Source organism: Pleurodeles waltl, chromosome 10, assembly GCF_031143425.1.
Source record: "Pleurodeles waltl isolate 20211129_DDA chromosome 10, aPleWal1.hap1.20221129, whole genome shotgun sequence".
NCBI lineage: Eukaryota > Metazoa > Chordata > Amphibia > Caudata > Salamandridae > Pleurodeles > Pleurodeles waltl.
The window spans coordinates 626,163,503-626,181,386 of record NC_090449.1 but is presented as its reverse complement, the minus strand read 5'-3'; the positions used below and the strand labels follow the sequence as shown (position 1 = coordinate 626,181,386).

The following is a 17,884-nucleotide window of genomic DNA, read 5'->3' as shown; positions in this document are numbered from 1 at the left end:
TTATTTTTTTATACAAATTTGGCACAAAACTAACTCCATATTTATATTTTGATGTTAGACCCGTCTAATGTCAAAATATTGGAGTTTGTACCATTTTTTAGATGCATGAACCTACCTTGCATTAATGAGATGCAAGGTAGGCGTTCCCATCTAAAAAATGGTGCTAACCCCATAGCCCCAATTTATCCCCATGCTAAAATGACACACGGGTGGGGGAGGGGCTAAGTAATGGTGCATAGCTTGCTTTGCACCATTATTTAACACCTGAGTCAGACCAGGCGCTGGGGACCTGTGGACCTATTCCATGGTTAAACACCATGGAATGGGTCCACAGGTGCCTTCCTCAAGCCCCAGGGACACCCCCACCCACACCAGAGGACGCGGGAACCCATCCCAGGTAAGTAGGGTAAGTATAGGTAAGTCATTTTTTCTTTTTTATTAAAGTGCCCTGCAAGTCACAGGGTGCAGTGGCCATGCCCAAGGGACACTGGTTCCCTGTGCTGGCCATGGGGACAGGAGTCATGTGGTATGGATGGTTTTGCGTCAGAAAATGACGTTAGGCTGGTTAGAGGCATTTATTTTGCCTCTAACCAACCTAAAGTCTTTTTTTGGTGCAAAATCCCCTTCTCCCATACCGCCACTCTCACCCGGGTAACGTCATTTTTTTTACGCTAGCCCACCCTTTCCACCGGCTTGCGCCATTCTATAAACATGGTGCCCAGCTGGTGCTCAGGAATGGCGCAAGCTGGTGCTAAACCTTTTGATGCAAAACTGCGTTAGTACAGTTTCGCATCAAAAAGTATAAATATGTCCCTCTGTGTTTGATTCATCAATCAGTACTCTAAAGGGCACAAATAATGGTTTTATGACAATTGTGCGAAAGAGCGTTTCTTCCCCTTATTGCTCTGGGTACCACATATGGTATGAAATAAAGAGTTGCTGTTGAAGTTAGGCTACATTGTGTCGTGAAAACCACATGTTCATGTAGTCTTCTGATTCACACGTCTTGTTAAGCATCTGCAACAAAGACATCCGTGGGGCTCAGGCCTAGTGTTCTGCAACTAGCTCGCAAACTTTTAGGAAGATCATTGATTATTTCAAAGGAAGGTATTGTCTGCCGTTGCAATATCTCAGCAAGCCCTCTCGTCTGGTACCATTGTGCGACTATGTTTTATCTTGCTTGGAAAAACTGCAGAGAAATTCAAAGAACATGCAGAAGGCCAGGCGTGAAGGTATTTCAAAGAAAATCTCTCATCGTTATGAAACGGCTGTTTCACGTTTCATCAAATGCTGTGAAATGCATTCTCGGAAAAAGGCGGAGGAATTGTCATAGAAGAAGGAAATTCTCAGCCCTGAGCTTTGGCGTGGGTGAGCAGTGCCATCACCAAGGACATTCTCCACGCAAAGGCCAGCCCTGGGGTCGCTAAATTCCAAGGCAACCTAACCTTGATTTCACCCAGTTCCTCTTCCTTCCACCACCATACACTTCCTGTCTCTACTTCAGTTTGCAAGTTCTTTTTCTTCCCTGTTTCTGCCGGTTTTCATTGTTTTCTTCTCATGCTCTTCTGCCTTTTCTCTCCCTTTTCTGTGATTTCTCTTGATCTGCATCAAAGTCTAATGATGAAAAATAAGTCCTGCTCCACAAAAAGTAGGTGTAGGTGGCCATCAAACACATGCACCTTCAAACGGATGTACCTGCACCAGTTCAGCAAAGGATGGAGGTCTGGAAAGCACCAGGAAGCCTGCTGCCTGTGAAAGGCGCTATGACCAGCGATTAATAGATCACATGTCACACTAGCATGAAATGGCACTGCCCCCTGGTCTTCGCGGTCTATCCTTTGAAGCAGGCTTTCTGTGACCTGGCTGAGTTCCCTACACGTCACCTCACCTCTGCCTGTGGGCTGCTCTGCTAATCTTTTTTTTCAACCTAAGCAAGAGCTCTGCTCGACCTGGAGGTCATAAAAAAAGCGCTTTGGTTGCGGCTGTGTACAACAGAACTCACCCTACCTTTGTTATACTTAAACCCAATCAAGTCAACCTTTAGTTTTTCTGATCAGCAGCAGCAAAACATTTGTCAGTAAAATATGACATGAAAGGCTAACCCACCCTAATAAACTGTCCTAGCTCAGCCTCCAGTCAGTCTGAGAAGGACAGGACTTGACTGAGTTGCTTCTTCAGCAATCAAAATGATTGAGTGGATTCAGGGTCACAGCTATTGGAGATTGCTTGAGAATCCTTAAGCGCCCATCCCCTTCCCCTTGTCCTAGTCTTATTCGTACACCACCCCTATATCTTATCCAGGATGTTCTGTTAGCAAACAGTTATTATTTCTGCACTATTCGTCTACTATACACATTTCGAGAAAAAATGTTATCTGCAATTATGTCAACTAGAAGTTAGGAAGCCTGATTCACAAAGCCGTTGTTGATAGAAAAGGTTCTTTTATGATTGAACAAGTTGGGTTTATAACTGTTAGATATACAAAAAGGGTATCTAACAGTCACAAATCCATGTACTTCGGTGTAATATTGCTCTACATTAACATAATGCTATGCAGGAGTAAATCCTTTGTTATGGGCAGGGAGATGATGGTTCAGTAAATGATTGGTGAATTGTAAACGACAACAAACACATCACTTCGGGACATTGAAAAACTTCCTTCCCACCCTGATGCAAATCCTTTTCCAGAGTTAGGAGGGCAACAGAAAGCCCATAAACCTCTATAGGGCGTGGAAGGGGGACATGTTTTCCATAAGAGAAAAGAAAACTCCAAGAACAATGTTCAATTGCACAGCAACCCAACCCGTCTGTAATGAAGAATTGTGCTGTGCATACAGTTCCTCTTTGTAGAAATGGTACAAATGCTGCATACAGCACAAGAAAGTCACACCACTTTCCCAGGAGGATATCGAGATACCTACAATAGGTGTTTCCTTTCTTGGAACATTTCTTAAATATCAAAAAAAGTAAAAGCACTTTCAAGCAGAAGAGTAAATCTCCAAACAAAAGTTTATGTTTGTGTGACTCACACTTCATGTCACATTCCCAAAAATATCTGCATGAAAAGGATTGACTTATCCCTCTATGAAGCATTTGCCTAGATATATGCTCGGGATGGAATTAGTAAATTAAGCAAGACCCAGTGTGAAATTACGTTTGCAGTGATTTTCAAATAGTTAATATGATTACATTGTTGTAGGTCAAAATTAAGTACCTGCAGGCTTTATGTAGCTGGATATACAGCTAAGATTCTGGTTTCTGAAAAGATTTCCGAAGAGAGTATGAACATCAGTCAGCAAAGTCCCTTTCCAATGACTTCCAGAAGTGGAAAGAGACCCATCTAAGCAGACTGTAAAAAACCGCGGGCTGTGGTATGACTGGTATTTCTCCAGCTCGCTACATATCAGGGGCCTAATGTACAAAGCCAATTTTAGTGCAAATCCTGCAATTAACAAAATCATAGGCTTTGCAAATGCAAAGAGCTTTTCTATAAATACAAATGTTTCTTTAAGAGTCAAAAGATTATTTTCAACTCGTAAAAGTTATTTTGTGATGCTTTCGGATTAGCAAATAGGAGCGGACATGAAATGGGTGTTTCGCCTTCCATTTCTGATTCAGAAGAGTGTATAAGTGGATTAGTACTGCAACTGCAAACCATTAATGAGTTACTGATCCCCGAGTTGGAGTGGTAACTGAATTGCAAAGAGGAAAGTGTTTCCCTGGTACCCCTTCCCTATCGGGAATCGTGTTTACAGCCTCAGAGGCTAGCCAGTGGTCTAGGGCAGTGTTGTCCAACCTTTTTACCGCCGCAGACCGGTAAATGTTTGATAATTTTTCCGTGGCCCGCTTGTCCCATTGTGTGACAAGCGGGCCACGGAAAAATTATCAAACATTTACCGCCCGCCACAGTGGGGCGGCCCGGTGCCGATTGATCCACGGATCGGCACCGGTCCGCGGCCCGGGGGTTGGGGAACACTGGTCTAGGGGACCATTACCTGCACCACTTAAGTTTTTCAAAACGGAAACCTTTTTGTTTTCAAAGTAGCAGTGATTTGTTCAAGCAACAATGGCTGCTCTAAAGATTCCTGTTTTATAATGCAATCAAAGGGATGGCGGTCTGCTTTTTCTTCCATGCTACCATTCCTGTGATAGCAGCCAAACACGGGGTCGCATATCGCAATCTGCTTCATGAATATTAATTATGCAGGTTGTTCTGCGCCTCTTCTGGTTCGGTATTTAATGTACTGGCCTATCAGTTCATAGCTTGGCTTGCAAAATACTGTTCCGTTTGCAGTCTGTATGAAATTGCAACCACTTTTGTGAATAGAATAATAGTGCTTGGGACACCTGGTTATCTCTAAAAGCACTAACTTACAACTGATGATGCTGAGAAAGGTTTCCCTTCTCTTTTAAAGCAGAGAATTGAACCTGCCAGTGCACTAGTTCTATTTCGGCTGTACTATTACAATATCATGTTTGCAAGCAAACTAAAAAATAAATCCACAATCTCAGAGGATTTCAAATCAAACAGTCAGTGTAAACCTAAATTAAAGAAAAGCATTAGATAGTGCGGTTCCAGGCATATTGTGCCACTGATCTATAAGAAAGGATGAAAAACCCATGCCTCCCTGGAAAACCTGTCCAGTCTTAGAGATTTCAAGAGACAGGTAATCAAGGTGGCTTTTGGCTTCTAAGAAACTTTCATGAGTGGACTGGCACCCAGCATCAACAACCAAGGGCAACGATTGAGGACTCATCTTGCATCTTAGCACCAGCAATATGAGACTCTCAAGACATCTGACTACACTGCATGATTCATCATTGCGTCGAACTGTACCACCTATCATTTCAAATACTGAAGAGCAGCTGAGAAACAAATGGCTGATGCCATATAAAACCCTAAATAGCTAAATAAATAAATTCACATTTTAGCAATTTTAATACAATTGTCAGCATTTCTGAAGTTAGCATTTTGTTAATGGGATTACAATATTCTTTCGACAGACAGCAGACTGGGCTCTCACCAACAATTTCTCTGATTCCCTTATACATTTATGTTACTGAATTATTTAAAATTAAAAGAAAATATAACTCAACTATTGATTTTAGGGTCGAGCCTGCGACATGCATCTCGCTACTGAGATACTGTTGTAGTTAGACAAGAGCTTTGAGCTCGTTCATGGCTTTCTGTTTGTAAAGGGTGCGTGACTGGCAAAAATGAGCAGGAGAAAAAAAAACTGAAAAGTTGTACTTTGTATAGTTAATCTTTTTGTTTTTTGCCAAGTCTTCTGTTCTCACTTTGCACTCATGTTTCGTTTTTGCTGAAGGGCGCTGTTTTCAAAAGGTGACTATTATCTTGTTCTAAATATTGCAAAGCAACGTTGTTTCTTTCTTATGTGTCATTTTCAAAATTATACTTTGTTGGAAAGTGGATTATTGGGAAGGGCAGGTATGAACCTACACTTAACAGTAGGCCACAAACCCCCACTAAGTCTCAGTAAATTTATCCTTGCTCAACCTTTGGTAGCTTGGCCACAAGCAGTTAGGCTTAATTTAGGAGACAGGTGTGTAAAGCATTTAATATCAATAAAACAGTGAATAAGTAAAACACAATAAAAATCTAGCACCAATTTATAAACATAGAAACTGTTTTTAGCTTTAAAATGACTCCAAATGACAAAAATCCAATAAAGGGAACCAGAGATATGAATTTTTAAAGATTAAGGGGTTCATTATGACCCCGGTGGTCGGCACTAATGTGGCGGTAGTACCGCCAACAGGCTGGCGGTACATACCGCCACATTATGACTTTGGCGGGTTGGCTGAAGGCAACCCGCCAATGTACCACTCCGACCTACATGGCTGTAGCAGCTGCAGGGCTGGAGATAACCATCTCCAGCCCGGCGGCCGCCATTGTGCCACCGGCAGGATCATGTCCCTGCCTACCGCCATGGTTTTCGTGCCGTTAACGCCACGAAAACCATGGCGGTAGGCCCTATCAGTGACAGGGAATTCCTTCCCTGTCACTGATTGGAGGCCCCCTCCCCCTCATACCTCTCCAAAGATCCCCCCATCCCCTCCACATCCATGCCCCTCCATTCACACACATACACATGCAGACACACACTCATTCACACATACATACATGCATGCATTCATCCATTCACGCACACATCCGTACATACATCAAAACATACAAGCATTCCAATTTCCATACCTACACGCACTCACACCTCCATACATACACGCATTCACACTTCCATACACACATTCATACAAGCACGCACACAACACGAAACACACACGCATTCACGCACACACTCACACATAAATGCACACACACCCACACACACACACAACACCCCCCACCAACCTCCCCTGTCAGAGACCCGACTTACCTGGATCCAGGGGGTCTTCCGGCAGGGGACGGGATGGGGCGCTGCTACTGCCAGCAGCACCTGCCAGCAGAACACCGCCAGGCCGTATTATTTGACATAATATGGCTGGCGGCGGTCTACTGGCGTGGCAGCAGGTGGTAGCAGTGTCACCTTACCACCATCCACCAGCTTGGCCACAGCAGGATTTCTGCCCTTCGTGTGGCGGAAATCTGGTTGTGGTTATAATATGGCAGACTGATGGTAGCCGCAGCGACAGTCTTTTGGCGGCCGTCGCTGCGGCGGTAGGCGGCATTTACCGCCAATCTTAAAATGAGAGCCTAAATGTTTTTTAGCTCCCAGAACCAAAAAGCTAATGTAACAAATGCTCAAGGACTCATTTTGATAATTAACTCAATATAGATGAATATCAACATTTAATGTTCTAGACCAAGCAGGGATTAATTCTATATTTGAATAAATCCACATACGGAGTGATATAAAATGGATGTCAATTTTATATGCTCATCAAGTTTATACAAGAAATTAGAGCAGCAACAACAACACTAATTAATCATGTGTACTGAGCTGAGCGGAAATTTGGACTGCAGTGGGAAGTTAGATGAAAGCAAGTATTGTTGTAATTAATTCCTTCATGACATGTTGTCCTGAGGGTGGTCTCAGGGACTGTTTGAGTCATGGAAGACCAAAACGTCGACTATAGACCCTCATGACGAAACTCATCGCGTTTCTGCTGGAATATTTCATGATGGATTCTGATTGCCTGTGTGGCATCAGACAGGAGTGACTAATTATTAACTGTTGTTTGTATTAGATAGTCAGGGGGTTGGTGCCCTCCTTGTGTCCCCTAGATGTGGAGTTAGTAGGACTTAGGTTACCTGTGCTTGTATACATGATTGATCAGTGTTGTTGTTTTTGTTGCTCTAATTTCTTGTATAAACCTGATGATCATATAAAATCGACATCCATTTTATATCACGCCATATGTGAATTTATTAAAAAAAGAATTGGTCCATGCTTGGACTAGAACATTAAGGGGCATATTTATAAGCCCCTAGCGCCACCTTGCACCACATTAGTGTCATTGTATTACGCTAATGTGGCCCAACAAGGCCAAAATCCTTGCGCCATATTTAGAAAGTGGCACAATGCATGCATTGCGCCACTATGTAACCCTTAGCACTACATTATGCCGGTGACAGGCATAATGTTTCCAAAAGGGGCGTTTCCCCATTGGAGGCGGCTGAAAAAATGGCACAAAAAAATTACAGATTTCCTTGCGTCATTTTTTACAGCGCTTTTAACGCCTGCTTTGAGCAGCCGCCAAAAGGGAGCTTCATTATTTATAATGGGCCGCAGTGTGCTCTGCAGGAGCAATGCCAATATTTTGGTGCTACTCCTGCAGAGTACATCAATAGCGTCAATAAAAATGACGCTATAGCCCCTTACCCTGTGCCATGGCGCGCCATATCTTAGATACGGCACACACATGGTGGCGGTAGGGTGGCGCTAAGGGGCGCAAAGAAAGTGGCACTGCACTAAGTGCAGCACCACTTTCCTTAAAAAGCCCCCTAAATGTTGATATTCATCTATATTGAGTTAATTATCAAAATGAGTCCTCCTTGAACATTTGTTACATTAGAATTCTAAGTACCCAGTTCTTGGGAGAATATTGGGTTACCCTGTGTATTATGATAGAAACAAAAAGCTCGACTCTGGACATCTGTCTGCACTCGACCGGGGCAAAGTCAAAATTAGAGGCCGACCGTGATGGAGCCCTGCTTGGCTACACTGAGCGGGAGGCCTCGATTAAGGTTTTACCTTCACAATTAGCAAATTTCTTGAAGATTTCTCTGTGATCAGGATGAAGTTACAAGTTGAAGTTGACCACGCTGGAGCCCTCTTCAGATACACTGCGCGTCAGGCCTTGGTCAAGTTACTACACTCGGACTTAAAACTTTTTCGGGAATATTTCCTCTGACCGGGACCAAGTCGAAAGTTTAGGCTGACCACGTTGAAGCCCTCCTCGGATATAGTGCGCTGGAGGCCTCAGTCAAACTTTTACCTTCAGACTTAGAAACTTTTTTGGAGCTTTTCTTCCACAACATCCGGCGGTCCTGCTCAGCATTCCGATTTCGATGCTATGTCGTTGAATTGCCTGTCCACGAGCCCCCGGTCAAATCCTGGAAATCTAGGGCTCTGGAGCTTTTCAGCGGGATGAACCTGCAAGTCAGGACAGGTCAATGTTGGCCTGCTTGACTTTCGACGTCCGGTTGGTGAACGTATGGAGCTTTTTTTCCAAACTTGCTATATGTAGCTCTGACGTACGGAAAATAAGGCTTTATTATTTTAAAATAAAGTCTTTCCATGTTAGCCTACGGAGCCCATTCACTACAATGGAGGAAAACTAATTTGGCTATTTTTCCCCACCAGGGCTTATAAAACATCTTTTAAAAAGTCCCTGCTTATAGTTACACTGCAACTAACCCTGGGGAACTTGGGGCATACCTTAGGGGTGACTTATATGTAAAAATAAGTAGTGTAGCACTTTGGAAGTACTTTTAGTTCTAAAGTCAGATTTGCGGTTAACTTTAACTTAAAAGCAGCCAGCAAGGCAGGTCTGCCTTTAAAAGGACACTGGGCACCACAGTGGTTCACCTATGGGTGTACTACCTATGCTGGGGACCCTAAACCTACATGCCCTACCATATACTAGGGACTTATAAGTAGGTAGGTACAGCCAAATATAATTAGGCTAATTTGCATACACCATTGTACTCAGAGCACAAGCCCTGGACTGTTTGGCAGTGCCCAGGGCACCAGTGTGAGTGATAAATGGGGGCAAAAATTGAGAGGGCTTCTGCAATCAGCCTAGTTTTCCCACATACTTTAAAACCTAATCATGCAGTACGCCCCATTCCACCCCACCATAATCCAATCCACCTCACTCCAGTCCAAACCACTCACTGCAATCCTCTCAACTAATCCCACTGCAATCTGCTCCGCCCCAATGCAAAAAAATGCCTCACTCCAATACAGAAATCCAAAACAATCTTCCCCACTCTAATCAACAAAATTCTCCCCACCCCAATCCAAAACAATCTGTCCTATTCCAATCCAAAACAGTCTGCACCACTGCACTCTGCCCCACTCCAATCCAAAGCAGTCTACCCCACTCCAATCTACCCGACTCCAGTCCAAAACAATCTGCCCTACTCCAATCCAAACAGCCTGCCTCAGTCCCATACAATCTGCCCCACACCAATTCAAAACAATCTGATCCACACCAACCTGCCACAATTCAGTCCAATCTGCCACTCTCCAACCCAATCCACCCACTCCATTCCAATCCACTAAACATCAATACCGGCAATCCAACCACTCCAATGTGCCCCCCTTCAATCCAAAACAATATGCTCTGCTCCATTCGAACACAATCTGCCCTATTCCAATCCATGATAATCTGCCCCACTACAATCCAAAATAATCTGTCCCACTCCAATTAATAGCAATCTGACCCACTCTAATCTAAAACAATCTGCCCTACTCCAATCCAGAAGAATCTGCCCACTCCAATCCAGAACAATCTGCCCCACTCCAAAGAATCCACCCCATTCCAGTCCACCCCACTCCAATCCAGTCCACCTCACCATGATCCAGCCCTCTCCAATCTGCCCCACTCCAATCCAAAAGAATCTGACAAACTCCAGTCCAAAATAATCTGCCCCATTCCAATCTGTCCCACTCCAACCCACAATAATCTCATGACTCCATTCCAAAACAATCTGCCCCACTACATCCAAAACAATCAGCCCCACTCCAATCTGTCCCAGTACAAAACAAATCAATCTGTCTCAATCCAATCTGCCCACTTCAATCCAAAACAATCTGCCCACTCCAATTCAAAACAATCGGCCCCACTACTACCTGCCCCACTCCAATCCAAAGCAATCTGCCCCACTCCAAAACAATCTGCCACTCCAATCTACCCAAATTTAACCTAAAATAATGTACCCCACTTTAATCCAAAACAATCTGTCCCACTCCAATCCAAATCAATCTGCCCCACTCCAAATAATAACAATCTGCCCGCTCTAATCTAAAACAATACGCCCCACTCCAATCGCAAAAAATCTGCGCACTCCAATCCAAAACAATCTGCCCCACTCCAGTCCCCACACTCCACTCTAATCTGCCCCATTCAAATCCACCCCACTCCAATCCAGTTCACCTCATCACGATCCAACCCACTCCGATCTGCCCCACTCCAATCTAACCCACTCCTCTCCTAAACAATCTGCCCAACTGCAGCCCAATACAATCTGTCTCACTCCAATCCAACATAATCTGTCCACCCCAATCCAAAACAATCTGCCACAACTCCAACCTGCCCCACTCCAATCCAAAACAATCTGCGCCAGTGCAATCTGCCCCACTTCAACCCAAAACAATGTACCTCCCTCAAATCTAAAAAATCAGCCCCACTACAATCTGAAACAATCTGCTTCACTCCGATTCCCCACTCCAATCCAGTCCTCCCCACTCCAATCCAATCCACCCCACTCCAGTTCAGCCTGTCCACTTCAGTCAGCCCCACTTCAGTCTTCCCCACTCCAATCTGCCCTACTCCAATCAAAAACAACCTGTGCCACTTCAATCTGTCCTACTCCAATCCAAAACAATCTGCCCTACTCCATTCCAAAACAGTCTGCCCCACTTCAATTCCAGATTATTTGCCCCACTCCAGTCCAGCTAAATACACCCCACTCCAGTCTGCCCCACTCCAATCCAAAACAATCTGCCCCCCTCCAATCTGCCACGCTCCAATCCAAAACATTCTTCCTCAATCCAATCTGTCTCACTTCAGTCCAACACAGTCTGCCCCACTTCAATAAAAAAAATCTTCCCCACTTCAATCCAAAACAATATACCCCACTCCAGTCTGCCCCATGACAATCCAAAACAATCTGCCCATTTCAGTCTACCCCAGTAGAAACCAATACAATCTACCCCACTCCAATCTGTCTCACTCCAATCCTAAGTAATCTTCTGCTGCCATCAAAAGCAATCTTCCACACTCCAAACTTCCCCACTCCAATACAAAACAGTCAGCCTCCCTCCAGTCCAAAACAATCTTTCCCATTCCAATCCAAAACAATCTCCCCACTCCATTCCAAAGCAATGCACCCCACTACAGTCTGCCCCACCCCAATCCAAAACAATCATCCCCACTGCAGTCTAAAACAATGTGCCCAACTCCAATACAAAGCAATCTTCCCCACTCCAGTCTGCCCCAATCCGTTCTAAAACAATCTGCCCAAACCAATCTGCAGCCACTCCCAATCCAAAACAATCTGCTCCACTCCAATCTGCCCCACTGAAAATCAAAACAATCTGTCCCACTCCAATTCAAAACAGTTTGGCACACTCCAGTCCAAAACAGTCTGTTCTACTCCAGTCCAAAACAATCTGCCCCACACCAAACCAAAACAACCTGCTCTACTCCAGTCCGCCCCATTCCAGGCCACCCACTCCAATCCAGTCCAACTCACTCCATCCCAGTTCACCCTACTCCATCCCAATGTCTCCCTTTTCTAATCCACCACAATCCACCCCACACCAATCCACCCAATTCCAGCCCAATCCAGCCCAAGACAATCTACCTCACTCCAATCCAATCTACCACACTCCAATTCACCACAATCCAACCCACTCAAATCCAACCAACCACACTCCAGTCTAACCCTTCCTACTCCAGTCCAACCTACCCCATTCCAGTCCAACCTATCCCACTCCAAACCCCCACATTCCAATCCAAAACCCAACCCACGCACTCCAATCCAACCCCTTTCAAACCAACCCATCTCACTGCAATCCAGCCCACCTCAATCCAATCTAACCCAATCCACCCACCCCAATCCATCTACCGCACCCTAGTCCATCTCACTCCAATCCAGTCCTCCTTAAACCACCCCAGTCCAATCCAGTTCCCTTAATCCACCCCACTCTAATCCATGCCACACCACCTTAATCCACCCCACTCCAATCCAGTCCACCCCACTCCACAATCCAATCCACTGCACTCCACACTAATCTAATCCACCCCACTCCAATCCAGTTCATCCCACTCCAGTACAATCCACCACACTCCAATCCAATCCACCCCACCCCAATCCACTCAACCTCACTCCATTCCTTTCCACCCCACTCCGGTCCACGCCACTCTAGTCCAATTCACCGCACTCAGTACAGTCCAACCGACCCCACCCCAATCCAATCAACACCACCCAGTCCAATACAATCATCGCACTTTAATCTACCCTTCCAGTCCACCAGACTCTATTTCAATCCACCCCACTTCAGTCCACTCCACCGGCGGCTTCTCCACTATGGCAAAGGAGCGTCGCCTGCCAGCAGCAGCCACTGCAAACCTTTAATAATGAAAGGGTAATAAAATGGGTTTAGTATCTTTTCAGTGTTAAAGTGATGGAGTATTGGGGATGACGGAGATAAGGGGAGTGCACCATGCACTCCCTTCAGTGCGAATGTGTTTGGCTGGCCGTCTCGAGCTGTGCTGCCTACTGAGGACAGAAGGAGTGGCAGCGTGGCGCGAAGTGGAGGTAAGTTTTAAAAAAATAGATTTTTTATGTTATTATTATACCCCCTGTGGAGCCCCACCCTCTGCAGCCCCTACAAGCCACGACTGCTCCACCCCATCCACGCCACCTTACTCCAGTCTACCTCACCCACTCTACTCCAGTCCATCACACTCTACTCCATTCCACCCCACTCTAATCCAATCCTACCCACTCTACCCCAATCCACCCCACTCTACTCAAATCCAATCCACTTCAGTCCATCGCACTCCATTCCAATTCACCTTAACCCACCCTACTCCAATCCAATACATTCCACCCTAATCCACCCCACTCCTTTTCAATACATCCCACTCCAAATCACCTTAATCCAACCCACCGCAATCAATCCCACACAGTCACATCCACCCCACACAAATCCAATGTACCCTCACTAATCAAATCCACCCAATTCAACCCATCCCATACAATCCAATCTACCCACTCCATTCCAATCCACCCACTCCCTTCCAGTCCCCCACTCCATTCCATTTCAACCCAGTCCAATCCACCCCACTCCAGTCCAATCCACCTTACTCACATCAAGCCCACTCCAATCCAATACACCCCACTCCACCCCACTCCAAAAAAAATCCATTCCACTCCAATTCCATCCCACTCCAATCCATCCCACTCCAATCCACCCCACCAGTACGCCCCACCCCACTCCAATACACCTCACACTGACCTAGTCCACCTCAGTGCAATCCAATTCACCCGTATTAAATCCATCCCAATCCAGCCCACCCCACACAATCCAATCTACCCCACTCTGTTCCAACCCACTCTATTCCACCTCACTCCAGACCAATCCACTCTAGTCCAATCCACTTCACTCCAATCCACCCTACTCCAGTCCAATTTGCCTTTCTCCAATCCCCACGCCAGCCCACCCCAATTCTACCCACCCCAACCCACTCCAGTTCACCCCACTCTACCCAATCCAATCCATCCCACCTTACTCTAATCCATCCACTCAACTCAGGTCCAACCCACCCCACAGTCCACTACAGTCCAGTCCACCTCACCCCAGTCCAGCTCACCCCACTCCAATCAAATAAAACAAATCTACCCCACTCCACTCCAATCCAATCCTCCCCACTCCAGGTCAATCTAATCCACCGCAAATCCAACCCATCCCACCCCAATCCAATCCATCTCACCCTAGTCCCATTATTTTAGCCCAATCCACTCACCCCAATCTTACCTAGTCAAATCACTCCACTTCAATCCACCTCACCACATTTCAACCCACCCTACCCCACTCCAATCCACCCAGCTCCATTCAATCCACCTCACTCTAGTCTAATCCAATTTACCCCACTCTACTCCAATCCACCCCACTACCTCAGTCCACTCAAACCCACGCCACCCTATTCCACCCCACGCCACAACACTCTATGTCACTGAAACATTGAACTCTACTCTCCTCCACTCAACTCTACAACACTTTACTCCTCCTACTCCACTCTACAGTACTCTAATCCCTCACTCCACTCTATGACACTCCACACCACTAACCACTAGCCATGCTGAACAGTAGCCACACTGATGTACAACATATCAAAAATACAGTGCCAAAGCCAATAGCTCTTGTATAGGCGAGACATATTGGCTTTACCAATGCTTGTTTTAAATGCACTCCACAGATCTTGTGTAATTGCTGCTATAATGTTTATACTCAGAACTCAAATCACCACAAAAAAAATAATTTAGACGCCATCTTCAACAAGAGATATAAAACGTTCCACTTCTATAAAAAAATGTTTTCTTTTAATACTGTCAGTTCCTGTTGAATAAACCAGCAGAGCCCATCAAGAAAAGGAGAACTCATTACTGTATTTCCATAGGCATTTCCTTGTCACAAACCCCATCACCCAATGACAAAGAAAACAAAAACAAGCAAGAGTAAAGGGCAATAAAATAATTCTAAGAGATCATATCTCATACTTGGAGAGGTAATCGTTCATTGTAAAATTGTGCTATAAAATCTTGCAATAAAACAATAAAATATTGTATACTTTATTTTCACAGTTAACTATCAGTATTACAAAACAGATCAATAAATAGAATAAAACAAGGGAAAGATAAAAACAACATATCCTTTCAGGAAGGCCCTCTTCCTCCACACTCTGGTCTCTTTTGTATCTTTGTCTAGAAGCAATACACAGAACATCACAGGAAAGCCTTCACACAGTCATGTGACCGTAGACACAGGCAGAAAGGCACATTTGGTTTAGGGCAGAAAAGTGGCAACTTTGTAAAGGGACATTTTCAGTATAGTAACTTTAAATCCTACTTTACAATTAAAGAGGATTTCACATTTCAGTTAATTTGAGTGTAAACAATATTTCTCTACCTTGTCCCAAACTGAAGTTAGCACATATTAAATGTAATAAGACAACCAAGTGTTAGTCTATGGAATAGATAGCCTTACAGCAGTGTAAACAACTGTAGGGTTTTTCGCTGTAAGAACATGTAAAATTTAATCCCACGTGCCCTACTGTTTAAATACCATGCAACCTGTCCTATGAACCTTTATGGCCCACCATAGCGGTAACCTATAAGTATTACAAAATAACATTTAAGTCTAGCAAAAGGCTTATTTTGCCAGGTCAAAATGGTAGTTTGAAACTGCACTACAGGCTATAGTGGCAGGGCTGCAACATGTTTTTAAATTTTACATTAGTTAATCGCACAATAAATGCTGCTGCCCACTAGTAGCATTTAATTTGCAGGCCCTGGGTACAAGCAGTGCCATATACTAGGTAATTATGAGTACACTAAATGTACCAATCAGCTGTAGACTAAACTTAGCATGATTAGCAGGGACAATGTACACAGAGTCCTAAAAATAAACAAAAACAGGTTCAGCAAAGGAAGACAAAAATCTGGGGTGACCCTGCAGAAAGGACCAAGTCCAATAAAGACTATTTCATTCCATTGGCATTTGAGCCCTGTTAGACCTGCCATTCTTGGGGTGTACTTCCCCCCAACTTTTTGCCTTCGTCCTCCAGTTTTTCTGTCCTTGTTTTTGCTGGCATTAGGACTCTGTGCACTTTACCACTACCAGTGCTAAAATGCATGTGCTCACTCCTTAAAACATGGTAATATTCGCTTATCCCTAACTAGCATATTTAATTTAATTATAAGTCTTGCCGGGTTGGAGACAGCAGGCAGAGAGTCTCACTCTGCCTTGGACTCGGAGAACTCTGGCTGGGCGCTCCATCCAACCCTAACATTGCTTTCATGCTGCCAGCAGCATGAAAGCAGTATTTAAATTAGATGCAAGGCAGGCTGGGAGCATGTGCCTGTCATGGAGGACCGTGGAGCGGATTGGAACTGCGTGGGGAGAAAGGTACGTTTTAAAAAAAAAATATTATATTTTTTTACGTTGTCTCGCCTCCCCCCCCCTTTGCGCCGTGCTGCCCTCCCTTTTTCCCTCCCGCTAGCTGCCACTCCTGATTTGTGCAGTAAGCCATGTTACGAAACGTTATGGTATGTGTCATGTTGTTATTTAATATTTGTGCAGTGCAGTATTTGCCAATTACTTGGCTTCCTGGCTCTTTGTGAAGACAGAACAACTTGTAAATATATTGTGATTCATCTATGGAGATTTGCCCACTGGAGCATTTGTAACATGTTGGTGTGGTTTTGGTGTGGAGTGTGCAAGCTATCCTCACAAAATGTTCCATAAGGGGAGAATGGGGCTTGCTAACTTGCAGCCTACTCCATGGAAATGTTTTGTGTGTAGTGGATTGTCCTCAGGAGTCCTTGTCCTTGAGACACTTAGTTCCAGACTCCCTGGATAGATAGCAAGTTATCAAGATAGCAAGATGCTTGGCGATGTGATAAGGAAATGGAATATTGTCTCATCTCTGTGTGGAGTATGTGTTTGCCAAGAAGATGTGATAGAAAGTAGTTTACACTTTTAAACACACAAGAAGATGTGATAGAAACTAGTTTGCTCTTTTGAATATTTGGTTCCCTTTATGATAAAATCAGAAGGCATCTGCTTTTTCTCTTGATTGGGGTTTATAATATAAGATTTGTAGGGGTGCATGTGCACTGGTATTGCACTGAATCATCTTTGTTCTTTGGTAGTTTTGAAGTATTACGTTCTGCTTGGCAGACTAGATTGCAACTGCAAAAACTGTCATAAGCTGCAGTAATTAACTGAAATATTGATGCAGTCTGTAACTAGTCATTCAGCTCACATTTTTTTTTATTTTTTAACGTTTTTAATTTTCCTTTTTGCGTTATAGATTACCGTACGTTTTTACAAGGGTTTTGTGAGGTTTTATATGAATAAACCAATGACTGAACTGAACAAATAAACTGACAGCAAGATGTACCAAACGTGAGGGATAGCGTTGCGCATAGCTCTGCTGCCTGCGATAGGATAGATTTACTGTGAGCTAGTTAACGGAAAGCGCTGGGTCCCCCATCCCAGAGTCATTTTTGAGTTTCTCTTCCTCTGCAATTTGTTTCTGAGATGTTTCCGGTCCGACAAGAGTCGTTGTCTTTGACAGCCTAAGTTCCAAAACTCCCTGTAAGGCCGGCTTTAGCGCTTGTGGTGCCCTTTGCAGCATTAGTTTTTTGGCATATCCCCCCTCCCCCCACGATCTCCTCCTCCTCGGCTTCCGCCACTAATAACCTGTGAAAGTGCCCTTCGTCTCTCCATCCTATCTCACACACATTTCATTCGTTTTAAAGCGCTGGTAAAGACTGACTTTACTAATTCACTCAGCTATCCATATAAAATACAGATCTGTTCTTTGCAGCAGGTATATTAACACTCTGCACTACTTTATGGCGAGTCAAAACTGCCACTACAAAACTCCCACCACTCTA

General features: G+C 44.4%; 1 protein-coding gene across 8 annotated transcripts in view; it reads left to right on the top strand.

The window, feature by feature from the left end:
• PRKAG2 (protein kinase AMP-activated non-catalytic subunit gamma 2) overlaps positions 1–17,884 on the top strand; it is a 1,410,703-nt gene that overhangs the window by 531,345 nt on the left and 861,474 nt on the right. The gene's annotated exons all lie outside the window — the stretch shown is intronic.